This window comes from Hemitrygon akajei, chromosome 7 (genome assembly GCF_048418815.1).
Source record: "Hemitrygon akajei chromosome 7, sHemAka1.3, whole genome shotgun sequence".
In the NCBI taxonomy this organism is placed as follows: domain Eukaryota; kingdom Metazoa; phylum Chordata; class Chondrichthyes; order Myliobatiformes; family Dasyatidae; genus Hemitrygon; species Hemitrygon akajei.
In genome coordinates this window covers 95,675,075-95,689,518 of record NC_133130.1, presented here as the reverse complement: position 1 = coordinate 95,689,518, position 14,444 = coordinate 95,675,075, and the positions used below count along the sequence as shown (strand labels likewise).

At 42.0% G+C, this 14,444-nt stretch overlaps 1 long non-coding RNA gene across 2 annotated transcripts in view; it reads right to left on the bottom strand.

The window, feature by feature from the left end:
* Positions 1 to 14,444, bottom strand: part of LOC140730698 (uncharacterized) — a 119,208-nt gene that overhangs the window by 24,556 nt on the left and 80,208 nt on the right. The window contains exon 1 of one of the 2 annotated variants that reach the window (XR_012099660.1): positions 12,804 to 12,912. The exons of the other annotated variant lie outside the window; for it this stretch is intronic. This is a non-coding gene — a long non-coding RNA (uncharacterized lncRNA). Of the gene's footprint in view, positions 1 to 12,803; positions 12,913 to 14,444 lie in introns of those variants that run through there. 2 annotated transcript variants of the gene reach the window in all.

The following is a 14,444-nucleotide window of genomic DNA, read 5'->3' as shown; positions in this document are numbered from 1 at the left end:
CCCTCTCCTAGTGTTTTTGAAAATTCAACATATAGTGCTTTGTTAAAATATTGATATTACAATACCAGTCCTGAAACATTGAATGTTTATTCCTCTCCATAGGTGCTGTCTGGCCTATTCCTCCGGTATTTTGTTTGTGTATGGTTGTGGGTTTCCAGATCTGCAGAGTCTCTTGTGTTTACAATATTTTACATATCGGATTGATATCAACATCAGTAACAGGCATGTTAGAAACATGAGTAGTAACGGCAAGGTGTTGTTGCGGGAGCCACCTTAAAGTGTAGGATGACTTAATATTCCTTCATTGGTCTAGTGTAACAAATGAAACATGTAAACTAATCACAGTAATGTGTACTTTCACACTTTATTGTCCCGATGTAACAAACATGACCACACTTCACATTCGCATCGCAGGCTGAGGACGTTAGGAGCTCCTGAGATGTGAAAGACACTCTGTAAACATAAGTTCCTTCTTTATGTAAATCTCCCTGAAATAGTTGCTACATAAATCTGTCAATGGTGGCCAACTATATTAGATAGATAGATAGATAGATAGATAGATACTTCATTCATCCCCATGGGGAAATTCAACATTTTTTCCAATGTCCCATACACTTATTGTAGCAAAACTAATTACAAACAATACTTAACTCAGTATAAATATGATATGCATTTAAAATCACCCTCTCAAAAAGCATTAATAAATAGCTTTTAAAAAGTTCTAAAATAGTTTACTAAAATACATTGAATGGTAACTTAAGCTCAGTCCTAACCCCGGCACTTTAACATATCTTACCCCTGGCGGTTGAATTGTAAAGCCGAATGGCATTGGGGAGTAATGATCTCTTCATCCTGTCTGAGGAGCATTGCATCGATAGTAACCTGTCGCTGAAACTGCTTCTCTGTCTCTGGATGGTGCTATGCAGAGGATGTTCAGGGTTTTCCATGATTGACCGTAGCCTACTCAGCGCCCTTCGCTCTGCTACCGATGTCATACTCTCCAGTTCTGTGCCCACGACAGAGCCCGCCTTCCTTACCAGCTTATTAAGACGTGAGGCGTCCCTCTTCTTAATGCTGCCTCCCCAACATGCCACCACAAAGAAGAGGGCGCTCTCCACAACTGACCTATAGAACATCTTCAGAATCTCACTACAAACATTGAATTACAATTATTACATGCAAACATTAATTCCAATCCCCATTCCCATTCTGACACATTGGTCCATCAGCTTCTCTGTGGCCATGATGATGGCATTCTCAGGTTGGAGGAGCAACACTTCATATCACGTTTGGGCATTCTCCAAACTGAAAGCATGAACATCAATTTCTCCAACCTCCTGTAATTTCTCCCCCTTCCCCCTTCTCTTCCATCCCCCATTCCACCTACTGCTTTACCCTCACTTGGTTATCAACTCCCCCTGGTGCCCCTTCTTCCCTTTCTCCCATGGTCCACTCTCCTCTCCTATCAGATACAATCCTACCTTTTCCACCTACCTTCCCCTCTCCTGGCTTCACCTATCATCTTACAGTTTATACTCCTTTCCTTCTCCCACCTTCTTATTCTGGCTTCTTCTCCATTCCTTTCCTTTATTCCTCTCCATGGATGCTACCTGACCTGTTTAGGTCCTCCAGCAATTTGTGAGTGTCTTCCTGTCTTTCACATTTGTTTTTTTTTGTAAAGCTATAGTCACTTTATGATTGGTGTAGGGTGTTTGGGGTGAGTGGTACTAGCTTTTTATAGCACTCACCTGCTTCTGACAAGCTCCCAGTTTTCCCAGAGGAAGTCTGTGCAAACCCATCAGCCATTTGATCTCATATCATTTCAGGTCAATCAGATAACCAGAAGACCAATAGACAGAGGAAGAATTAGGCCATTCAACTCACTTAGTCTGCTCCATCATTCCAACACGGCAGAAGTAATATTTCTGGCAATCCCATTCTCCTCCCTCCTCCCCATATCCTTTGACATCCTTACCAATCAAGAACCTATCAACTTCTGCTTTAAATATACCAAATGACTAGGCCTCGAGAGCTACCCGTGGTAATGAATTCCACAGATTCACCACTCACTGGCTAAAGAAATTCCTCTTCATCTCTTTTCTAAAGGGACTTCCTTCTATTTTGAGGCCCTGCCCTCAAAATAGAGACTCTCCCACTATTGGAAACATCTCCACATCCATTCTATCTAGGCCTTCCAATATTTGGAAGGTTTCAATAAGAATCCCCCCCAATCTACTTGCCTATGCCTCTCATGAATTTACATACCTCCATCAGGTCCTCTCTCAGCTCCGTAAAAGACACACCCAGTCTATCCAAGTTATGATCTGTCGTACCATCTGAAAGCGTGCCAGCTAGTGATTTTCTGGTTAAGTTTCAACAGGAAATTAACATATCATTGGGAGCTGGATAGCTTACACTGCATTGAGTGATTTATTAGTGAATCTTTCTCAACTTTCTCAGGCAATGCCTTGCACATCATTGCAACTCATGACAGGTTGAAAAATAATCTTCCTACCTCCCACCTCCCACCTCCCATTATAATACTCTGCATAATTTTGGCAGGGTATGGCCACTGGTGAGTTCCCCCTCCGCCCCATCACCTTGATGTCTGCAGCTTGGCATTCTGCCACTGATATGTTTATTATCTTGAATTTGCCATGGTTCATCAAAATAATAATAAGATTTTGTTGGAAATCTATTTCGATCAGCTTAGAATGAAAGTGGGGTAAAGCTGATTACAAAAAGCCAAGTATGCACATGACTGGGCCACTGCCTGCAATATCAGCAGGAACAATCAAGAATTAGGGCTTCAAATTGACTGTGTTCGGAGTTGCGTAGTTCTGTGGTTGAAATTATGGGTAATTTGCCAATAACAAGTAAAAGGTTCATCTGATCACAACGCACCAAAAGCCTGTGGGTTAAGATTTCCCTCTTTTGAGGTTTCTCGGAAAATCATACATGTACAGTATTCTTTTAATACAATAAAAATGCAATGAATGCTAGAAACACTCAAAGACCAAGTGGCTTTCTTCTTGCCTCATGGTCCAGATCATACTTGTAGCACCCTTGTTACGATTTTTACTGATATGCTATAGATATTTCATTTTAGCAGTTCTGTAAGAGCAGTCTGTTCTGATTTCAGCCTGTTTGGGTTTGAGCTTTGTTGTTCAGCTTAGGAATGTGGTGTCAGCCAAGCAGGATTGTTGAATTGGGAGAAGGTTTGAGAGAACGCTGGGTGGAGAGGTTTTGATGTGGGTCAGGGTCTTTTTTTGTGGTGGGGGCTGGGAGAAGACAGGAAGGAAGGTGGCTCAGGGTGCCATCCTTGTTGCATAATGTGCTTTGTGCAGATGAATGGCTTCAAGGAGGAAGGACCAGTACTCCTGTGGGAGAGCCTGTTTGTTTGAGATGGATTTCGAGCGATATTCAGAAGATGGTGTGTACTTTCACGTGGACTGAAGGTCTGTTAAAGACAAATTCAAGATGACCTCCAACTTACGTACACATTTAACTGTTTAATTATAATGGGCCCCTTCTGTTTTCTTTTCCTTTCTTTTCTTTAATAACTCTTCGGTTAAGTTATCATTTACTTGTATACTTTAATATACTTTCTTTATACTTGTATGCAGTGTACAATCTGTTATTTCTTGCCAACAAGTGATTGCAGGGGTGTAGTGAATCATGTAGCATTCACACAAACCGGGGTTTGGGTGGGCAAGACATCCCAACCTCATGGGATTGGCAGGACCAAAGTCATATACACCCTAGACGGACAGAGCCTGATAAAGTTGGATTTCTCACCACGGAGTCCAGTGGCTGTTAGCAAGGGGCTAACAAGCCCCATTTCCAGAGATGCCCAGTAAAAAGGGCTGTTAGGAAGACCATGCAGAGTTGTTGGATGGTTGCAGTGTGCTTGGAGTTATGAGCCCTTGCACTGATTTGGGGAAATCAGGAACGTGCTGCCAGGTCAGATGGAGGTGTCTAGGCCCCCCTTCTCGTGTACTGGATTTGGTACCCACCTGCCTGACCCTACGGGGCACTCGTTGCCCCATCTGTAGAATGCAGTTCCTATATTGTGGGTTCTGAAGTGGCCAATTTGGAAAGAGCAAGAGTGGAACCAAGTCACCTGCAGGAAAGATACGAAGCTAAAGAGTACAGAGAAAATTTACAAGGATGTTGTTGTGACTTGAGGACCTGAGTTATAGGGAAAGGCTGAAAAAGTTATTCCCTGGAACATAAGAGAATGAGAAGAGATTGATTGAGGTATACAAAATTATGAGGCTATAGACAGAATGAATACAAGCAGGCTTTGTTCCACTGAGGTTGGGTGGGACTACAACTAGAGATCATGGGTTAATGGTGAAAGGTGAAATGATGAATGGGAACATGAGGGTGTGTTTCCTCTCTCAGAGGGTGGTGAGAATGTGGAATAAGCTTCCAGTGGAAGTGGTGGATGTGGGTTCAATTTCAACATTTAAGAGAAGTTTGGGTAAGTTTGGAGGGCTGTGTTTCAGGTGAAGATCATTGGGACAAGGCAGAATAATAGTTTGGCATGGGCTAAATGATATGAAAGGCCTGTTGCTGTGCTGTAGTACTCTATGACTAAGTTATTCTCCATCCCAAGAGGGATTCTCCATCCTAAGGCCTCTTTCTTATACCATCTCTTCAGCCACTTGTATGTCTGCCTCATCTTCCTGTAATTGCACTCGCATGTGGCACCAGAAACAGGTGTTGCATTTTGATCTACTTTCTACCTCCCCAACATCTCCTTGCATGATCTTGTCTCTCTCTACTTGTGTCACTGGTACCAGTGTGGACCATGTCCTTTGGCTGCTCACCTTCCCCTTTCAGGATGCTTTAGGGATGCTCAGTGACATGGCACCAAAGAAGAAACACACCCACCTGTCTTACCCAAAATGCCTGTCTGTGCCCCTTCCTGTGGAAACACCAGTTACGGATGATACAAAGATCAGTGGAGGGACAGGCAGTTTTGAGCAAGCAGGGAGTCTGCAGAAAGGCATGAACAGATTAGGGTAATGGGCAAAGAAGTGGCAGATGGAATACAATACGGGAATACAGTGTTTTTTAAACAGAGAGCAAGTTCAGAAATCTAGTGCAGAATTCTCTAAAAGTTATCTTGCAGGTTGAGTTGGTAGAAAGAGAGGCAAATGTAATGTTAGCATTTATTTTGAGAGGACTAGAATATAAAAGCAAGGATATAATGCTGAAGCTTTATAATGCATTGCTCAGACCACATTTGGAGTACTGTGAGCAGTTTTGTGCCCCTTATCTAAGGGTGTGCTGGCATTGGTGAGGGTCCAGAGGAGGTTCATGAGAATGATCCCTGGAACGAAAGGGTTAACATACACTCAGAGGCCACTTTATTAGGTACCTCCTGTATCTAATAAAGTGGCCACTGAATGTATGAGGAGTGTTTGATGACTCAGGGCCTGTACTCGCTGGAGTTTAGGAGAATGAGTGAGGGATTTCATTGAAGTTGTCTATCTCATCCACCCAGTCAACCATTGCTGATTTCCCATGTAAGAACAGGCATGCCCTTACCTCTCTGGTATATGAGGCCCTATGGCTACCCTTACCTGGTTTAGCCCAATTGTCAAAGCGGTGTACTAGGGTGTGGCTGCGGGTACATGCAAACAGCTACTGTGAGCTGAGTGTCTGGTGACAACCAGAGGTAAGTGAGCTGCCCCAGAAAGGACTTGACAAACCCCTTCACCAGAGGTGCTGCCCCTCAGTGGACATCCCATACTACACATTAAGTAGCATTATATTTGACAGGACATTACATTTAATATCTTAACACATCTCTAAAATCCTTCCACAGACACAATCATTACTTTATGAAACAAAAGCAATTTAAGGCTTTCTCTTCAACCAACATGAAGGAAACCATGCGTGGAGAATAAAAGTGTCCCTGTGGTTCTTTCCGAAGTTGCCGTGTGTTGGAACAGTTGGTCAGGATGGTTACAGATTTGTCAAGTTACTGCAGCCTGGTTTGAGCAGGGACAGATTGTATGGAGGAGCAAGCAGTGTTGCACATTTGAAGGAGTGGCTTTCAGGATACACATTAATTATCTGTTGTTAGCATGAGACATCTGCCACTGTCCAAGCCACTGATTAAGAATGAAATGTATCTTCCAAAAGAAAAATAACATTTTTTGGGCCCTGCAATTACTGAATACTGAGATTGAAAAGTAGATTATGGTGCAATTGTAAGCCATTTGAACGTAATAGAGCTTCTAAGTAATGTCCATGAAAGGCTAAAGAGAAAAGAGATCTCAGATGATGACTAGAGTTGACCACGTGCCTGGCAAAATGGAGCAATGATTAGGTACTTCAGATCACTGTTCCACTGAACACAGCAATCCTTCACTTTCTGAGGTGCTACCTTCATAACCTACATTGCTTTCCTGCTAGGCATTACTGCTTGGCCATTATTTTGTCAGAGTGCAAAGACTGCCACTATGTGCAAACGATGTCATCCATTGGGCCAGTTTGAAGTCTAGGTTCTTGTTCTAGGTTTGAAACTTATGGGTACTCACCAGAACATCAGGAGCCATCAGAAATGGCCAAGCTCAGCGTACAACTGCACTCAGTCTCTCATGCTGGCTCCTCTCACCCATCTCCAGGTATAGAGCTCGCCAGACAACACACTGCTGGATGGCACAGGGACCAGGATAGGCAGTGCACATGTCCATATGTGGCATTGGAGATCCTGTGGAGGAGGGATCTCATGTAGCTGTGAGTTAATAGGGAAACTTGCTCCCTCTCCCACAGTATGAAATGTTACCATGCCTGGGACCATGTTCACCTGCCATTCCTTGCATCAACCATGATGGACAACTATTATATAACCCTTATTAACATTCCCAAAAGGTGTTCATAAAATTATAAGGCCAGAAATAAGGTGTTTATTTTTTCCACAGTGTAGTCCAAAACTAGTAGGAAGGATGAGTAGGAATTTCTTTAGCCAGAGGGTGGTGAATTTGTGGAATTCATTGCTACAGACAGCTGTGGAGGCCAAGCCATTGGGTATATTTAAAGTAGGGGTTGATATATTTTTGATTAGTGAGGGTGACAAAGATTACAGGGAGAAGGTGGGAGAATGCTGTTGAGATGAACAATAAATCAGCTATGATGAAATGACGGAGCAGACTTCGTGGGCCAAATCGCCTAATTCTGCTCTGATGTCTTATGTTCTAAAGAGATGTTTTAAAGAGGTGACCAAAGTTTTGATCAAAGAATTAGGTTTAATGATGAGCTGGTTAAAGAAGGTGAGGGGGTAGAAGAACATTGAAGTTTCGGGAAGGAAAGTTAACTCACCACATCTTCCTGCCACCTTAACAGAGACAGAGTTCCTCTTGTACTCACCTACCACCCCGTGTGCCTCTGCATCCATCACATCATTTTCCACAACTTCAACGGAATCCTACCACTGAACACATCTTTACCTCTCCCCCACCCTCTGCTTCCCGCAGGGATCGCACTATGTGACTGCTTCTCTACTTATCCCTCCCCACTAACCTCCCTCCTGGCACTTCACCCTCCAACAGCAGAAGTACTACATCTGCCCATTCACCTCCTCCCTCATCTCCGTTTAGGGCCCCAAGTAGGCCTTCCCAGTGAGGCAACACCTCACCTACAAATCTGTTGCGGTTGTCTACTGTACCTAGTGCTCTCGATGCAGCCCCCTCTACATTGGTGAGACCTGACAGAGATCGGAGGACCACTTTGTCGAGCATCTTCACTCCTTCCGCAAAACACAGAATTTCCCAATAGCCAGCTGTTTTGATTCCTATCCCCATTCTTTTCCGACATGTCGGTCATGGCCTCCTCTTCTGCCACAATGAGGCCACTCTCAGGATGGCGGAGCAACACCTCATATTCCATTTAGGTAGCCTCCAACCTGCTGGCATGAATATCGATTTCTTCAACTTCTGGGAATTCTTACCCCTCGCACTTCCCTCTTCTTCATTTCCTTGACATTATCTGAAAATATAGTGTCAGGTTTGACATGCACAAGCTGTAAGTTAAAGTCAACAAAACAAAGATGCTGGAAATCTGAAAAAGTTGAAACACTTGGCAGGTCAGTCAGCATCTGTGGAAAGAGAAACGAAGCAACATGTGCAAAATGCTGGAGGAACTCAGCAAGTCGGGCAGCATCTACAGAAATGAATAAACAGTTGACATTTCAGGTTGAGGTTCTTCATCAGGACTAAAGGAATTGGGTAGGTGTCGGAATAAGAAGCGGTGGGGGGAGAAGGAGTACAAGCTAGAAGGTGATAGGTGAAACCAGGTGGGTGGGGGAGGGGGGAATGAAGTGAGAAGCTGGGAGGTGATAAGTGGAGAAAGTAAGGTGCTGGAGAAGGAATCTGATGGAAGAGGACCATGGACCATGGGAGAAATGGAAGGAGGACTTCGGAAAGCAAAAGGAAGACAGTGATTGTACGTGGAATGTAAGGGCCAGAGGGTTGATGGTGCTGCTTATAAAGAGGTGCTATAATGACAGATTGGCAGGGGAGGAGGGTGGTGGTCAAGATCTTAATGTATCAGCAAGTGATGTGGAATGATGAGAAATGCTACAGTAATGCAAGCCTTTTTGTGGATCAAAGTGCAAATTTGTGACCTCTAGAGAGCACTGGAAAGTTGGATCAATATTAATGTGGCCAAGCTCTGGATGCTAGTAAGAGGATTTTAAACTAAGGTCCTTAATTTAAATCACCCATGACAACACCAATGGTGGTAAGTTGAGAATAAAGCAATTTATACTGCTAAAGTACAATCTATCAGAATATCCACAAAGTAGGCTTTTTCTAAAATTTAGACCATCTATTGAGGCAATTTATTCCCACAGAACAGTTATATGCAGTGGCCACTTTATTAGGTACCTCTTGTACCTAATAAAATTGCCACTGGGTGTACGTTCATGGTCTTCTGCTGTAACCCATCCACTCCAAGATTCGACGTGTTGTGCACTCAGAGATGCTGCTCTGTACACCATTGTTGTAACGCATGGTTATTTGAGTTACTGACACCTTCCTGCCAGCTTGATCCAATCTGGTCATTCTCCAGGACAGATCCCCTGAAGTAGTAACACCCTGGAATTTGAAGTTGCTAACCATCTCCATCTCTGATCCTCTGATGAAGACTGGCTCATGGACCTCTAGTTTCCTTCTTCTGAAGTTTACAATTGGTTCCTTGGTCTTATGTCATTGATGAGAGGTTGTTGTCATGACACCACTCAACCAAATTTTCAATCTACCTTCTGAATGCTGATTCATCACCACCTTTGATTTGATTCAGCCCACAACAGTGGTGTCACCAGCAGACTTGAATATGGCATTGGAGCTGTGCTTAACTGCACAGTCATAGGAGCAAAGTCAGTAGAGTGGGGGCTGCGGGTGGGGTAAGCACACAACCCTGTACTGATGGAGATGGAGATTGTGGAGGAGATGTTGATACCAGTCCAAAGTGACTAGGGTTTACAAGTGAGGAAATTCTAATTGCACAAGGGTTATTGAGGGTTATATTCCATGCAACATTCATCCTCTCTATAGATGCTGCCTGGCCTGCTGAGTTCCTTTGGCATTTGTGTGTGTTACTCTGAATTTCCTAGAGTCTATTTGTGGTACTTCTCGCTTCATTTCTCCTGCTGCCATCCACTTGGCTTCAGCGATCACTTTCTAGCTTGTACTCCTACCCCTCTTCCCATCTTCTTCTTCCTTTCCAGTCCTGAGGAAGGGTCTCGGCCTGAAACATCAACTGTTTATTACTTTCCATGGACGCTGCCTGGCCTGCTGAGTTCCTCCAGCGTTTCCAGCATCTGCAGAATCTGTTGTGTTTATCTTTCAAAGTCTGCTTCATTTAACATCTGAAGTGATGCCATAAAATGTTGACAGTATGTTCTTCAGCAATTTTATTTAAAATAACATTTGCTGACCATGGTTATAATTGGTTCCAAAGTTCTTACGGTTAATGTCAAATTCTTAACTTTTTTTCAGTTAGTTGGGAGAGAACCAGATTTGTAGCACTTAATTGACTTGGGAATCATTCTGGTATGTAAATACTGAACTGGCCACTTTTATACAAAGAAACAGAAAAATGTTTTGCATTATTTTAATTTGCCAAAATCCCCTCTGCTGGATTTTAAAATGTGGAAAAACGGCTTCCCCTGTGCTTGTGTCTCCCCTTCTATTTCTTAATGAGTGTTCATCTAATTGACCGGATGATTCCAGTTTAATTAGCACGCTTGTGGCGGGGCTATTCCAAACCAACAAGCAGAGTGAAGCAGACAAGCATGCTGTGGTGGAATAATAGGCTTTCTGTGGTCTTAATTGATGTGGACAATCCCTCAGCAGCTCTGTGCCTGTTTACAGTAAGACACATCCCAAGCTGGTCCATCCATGTCCCCGGGACTACTTAGAGGTCTAAAAGCAAGGCAGCCCTAGTTATTTGCATGAAATCCACCAAATGTACAGAAAAATAACATTGAGTACGAGGAGCACACTCCTTCAAAAAGTGACTTAGATCACTGCTAATAACAACCTTCTAGAGCTGAGGCACTTCTTAGAATCTTTGAGTGTTGAAGGGAGGCATTCGGACAAATATATTTGTGATATTCTTTTGAAAGACTCAATTATTCTGTCCTCATCTTACTCCATAGACTTGCAGCACCTCTTTGTTGTGGTGGCTGGTTCTTTTCTTTATGTAAATGTAGATGATTAGCTTGGCATTCCATTGTACACCAGTGATACAAAGTGCTTGAAGAAGACAACAGCATTATTCTATGAAAAATAATCCAAAACTAAACATTTCTTTGGTGTTGTACTAAACCCTCCAGAATGAAGCACTGTGAGCACACATGTGCATGCCCCTGTAAATTGCATTGCTTCTGATAAACATATACAACGTGCTGGAGGAACTTTTGAATCTCCCCTCATTCTTCTGTGACACAGGAGAATGCTATTCAACCTTTCCCTATCACTCAGGTCCTCAAGTCCCAGCAATGTCCTTGTAAATTGTTTTTGCACTCTTTCAAGCTTATTGAGCTGCAGTCCCAATTAGCCGATGACCCAATTGGCCAGATTCCACTGTATTCTGAATTTACTTATGTCCAATATGTTTCTGAGGTGTGGACTTAAAGAGATCTTTAAGATGACGAAGAAATTTAATAGGTTATCAGTAGAGAAGACGTTTCAACTGAAGATGAAAGAGATTGCAAATGCAGGACTCTGGAACAAAAACTGTGGTGGAGGCACTTGTGTTGTGTCTATAATAATGGAATTAAGATTGAATGGCATGATTGCAGTGATTGGCCAAGACACATTCAAGGGTGAAGTAGATAAGATGGGCATGAAAGCACACAGAAGAGGTGGGTGGGATGAAGTTACACAGGAGGTTTATGTGAAGAATAGATACTAGTGTTGACCTGTACTGTAAAACTCTACAAAGTGTTACAGCAGTTTGATTATTCAGGTGTCAATCCTCGAATCAACCATTGCAGAGGATCTGAGTAGCAAAATTCATTGCGCGCATGGAAGATAGGGTGAAAAAAGAAGCTTATGTCAGATTCTGAGTTTAATGCAACAGAAAGCCCAAAGAGGTATAAGGATGAAATTAAAAGTGAAATTATCTATGATGAGAGAGGAAATTAAGAAGAAAATATTACTGGCAAGTAATATTTCAAAAAGTAAAAAAAAATTCATGAGTAAACAAAAAACACGAGAATGAGTAAGGAGAGCCATAGTTTTATTAGGGATCAAAATGGTGACCTGTTGAGTGAGATTCGTAATGAATAGTTTAAGGCTGATAGTGTTGTAGTTAGATATTGGATGGAATCAACACTATAGGGGAGGAAGTATAGTCTGGAAGGTTAGGTCCCATGGAATCCAGGGACAGCTAGTTAGTTTGATTCAATACTTTCTCAGAGGTAGGAAGCAGAGGATGGTGGTTGAAGGGTGTTTCTCAGAATGGAAGCCAGTGACAACCAATGTTCTCTCTAAGGTGTGCACGTGTGCATGCACACACACAACTTTTGCTATTAGTGCATAAAGGAATTTAAACTGCGCACAAAAAGTTATCAGGCTCTACCTCATTGGCGTGTTAAGTATTCTTACAATTGCACACAATCACATTTCCTTTTCTGGTTTCTAATGCAGACGGTGCTGACAACGTAGAGTTTGTGATGATTTGTCTGCAAGTTTTAGAGCTGGCTAATTTATACTGTTTTTATTGAAGAAATTATTCAGTGTGCACATGTTGTTGTCACTGGGCAAACAATTGCACAGCATAAGATTTCTGCGCACGCTGGTCATTACAAATTAGAGGCAACATTGGTGATGACTGATGTGCCACAAGATTTGGTGTTGGAAACCTTGTTGCTTGTTAATTATATAAACAATTTGGATATGAATGCACAAGACTTGGTCAGTAGGTTTCAGATGACACAAAATTAGGATAGTGAAGAATGATATCATAGATTACAAGGGGATTCCAATTAGTTAGGGATGTGGGCCAAGACAAATGGATATCTATTTAGATACAACAAAGTTGTGGTGAGTGAAGTTATTCACACTGGTATAACTTTATAACAATGGTATAATTGGTGCTGTATTGCCCTTTGATTCCATGACTCTAAGTATCAAGAACACCTTTTAAAGTGGACAAATTGCCATGCCCAGACAAAAGATGTCAAAGTTGTTAAAGGCAGGGGAGCAACTTGCTGAGCTATGAACTTCTCTAGATATAAATTTGTTTGTTACATGGTGAGGTGAAGGATTCTCACTTACCGTTGATGTAAGTGGGAACTCAAGAGTGTTTCCATCCATGGAGATGTCAATGAGTGGAACATCTTAGAAGTTGCATGGGATGTGGTCTGGTAATGGTTGGAAGTCCCTGGGAAACTGGAGCTAATACACAGAAACGCAGATGAGTGTGGCAAATTTGAAGGTGTCCAGCACATCCTGTCTCTTAGTTCAACATAATTACAGTACATTTTATCAACTGGTCTGCCGCTGTTCTCTTCCCTGCTCCCAACTGCAATATTACAACTACATTAGCAGAATGTTAGTGGGCTTTTGCTGGTTTGATAACAAAGATCAAGGATCAACTTTATTTGCAATATACATGTAAATGTATTAGGAATTTGCTGTGGTGTATTGGTCAGGGCACAACATGCAGTAAAAACAACATACAGCAATTATAAAGAATAAAGAAATATTTAAAAATAAAGTTAGAGGTTAAAGTACTGATAAGGAATAAAATCTGTATAAATACCAGCATTATTTACATTGTAAACAGCATTATAAAAAGTGGTTTAAAGTGTTTACAGTGCAGTGATTGGGGTAATAGATAGAGGGGGTAGGAGAGGCTCACTCAACTGGTTGATCAGATTAACTGCCTGAGGGAAAAAACTTTTATAATGGCATGAGGTTTTTGTTTTAATAGCCCTATAACACTTTCAAGAGGAAGTTTTGGAAAAGGTAGTTTGCAGGGTGGGTTGTGTCCGCAATGAATTTTCCTGCCTGCTGCTTCTTTGCCATGGATACATACAAGTCCATGGATACATCCTGCAGTGATGGTTGATATTTGGTGTCCGTGCTGAACCCGGGTGTTATCATTCTTCTGCCTTTCTGTAGAAGATACACTGCCTCATATTTATCCCTTAATCAACTTTACTAAACTGCTTCTTGGGTTGCATGGTGAGCACGATTCAAAGAAGCTTCATTTGCTGTAAAGTGCTTTGGGAGGTCCTGATACATACTGCATTTTTGTCAAGCCTCTTGTTACTTTGACAGTCTTCAAAGAACATTCTTGCCTATCATTTTCATTCTCTTTCAGAAATGGGCTACTTTTCAGCTTTGGGAGATTGGCTGGAAAACAAAATTAAAAATGTATCTTGTAAACCAAATAAAGCAGTCAAGCAAATCTAAGTTAAAGAAATATTTATATTTCAATTGGATAGCCTGATGTCCTCCTCAGAACAAATTCATCTGTAGTCAATGCTGTCATCATGTACATTAACACTTTGCAGTAGGATTTCTAGTAGATTTATTCAAAACCCACTTCTCATGACTTCTCTAAAGGCTACCTAGCTAATGAAACATGGTTATCTGAAGATGCTTTTAATTAATTTACGAGGAGTAAAGTCCTGCAGACAGCCCTGCTTACATGCTCTGTTTACTGATGGTTGGCTAAACAAAAGGAGGACAACCCAGGTTAATCTGCTTTCTCCTTTACTTTCTCCTCCCAGTTTGTCATGAACCTTCTGGTGATTCCTCAAGTGGTTTCTCGAGATCGAGCATTCTTGGCCCAGTGAAGAAGTAATCAGTTCAGCCTCTTATTCTGATATTCTTCAGAGATAAATATTTTAGCCAGTGATGTCGCCACATCCAACGTAACCACAAACAGTATATCTCACAGTAATTATA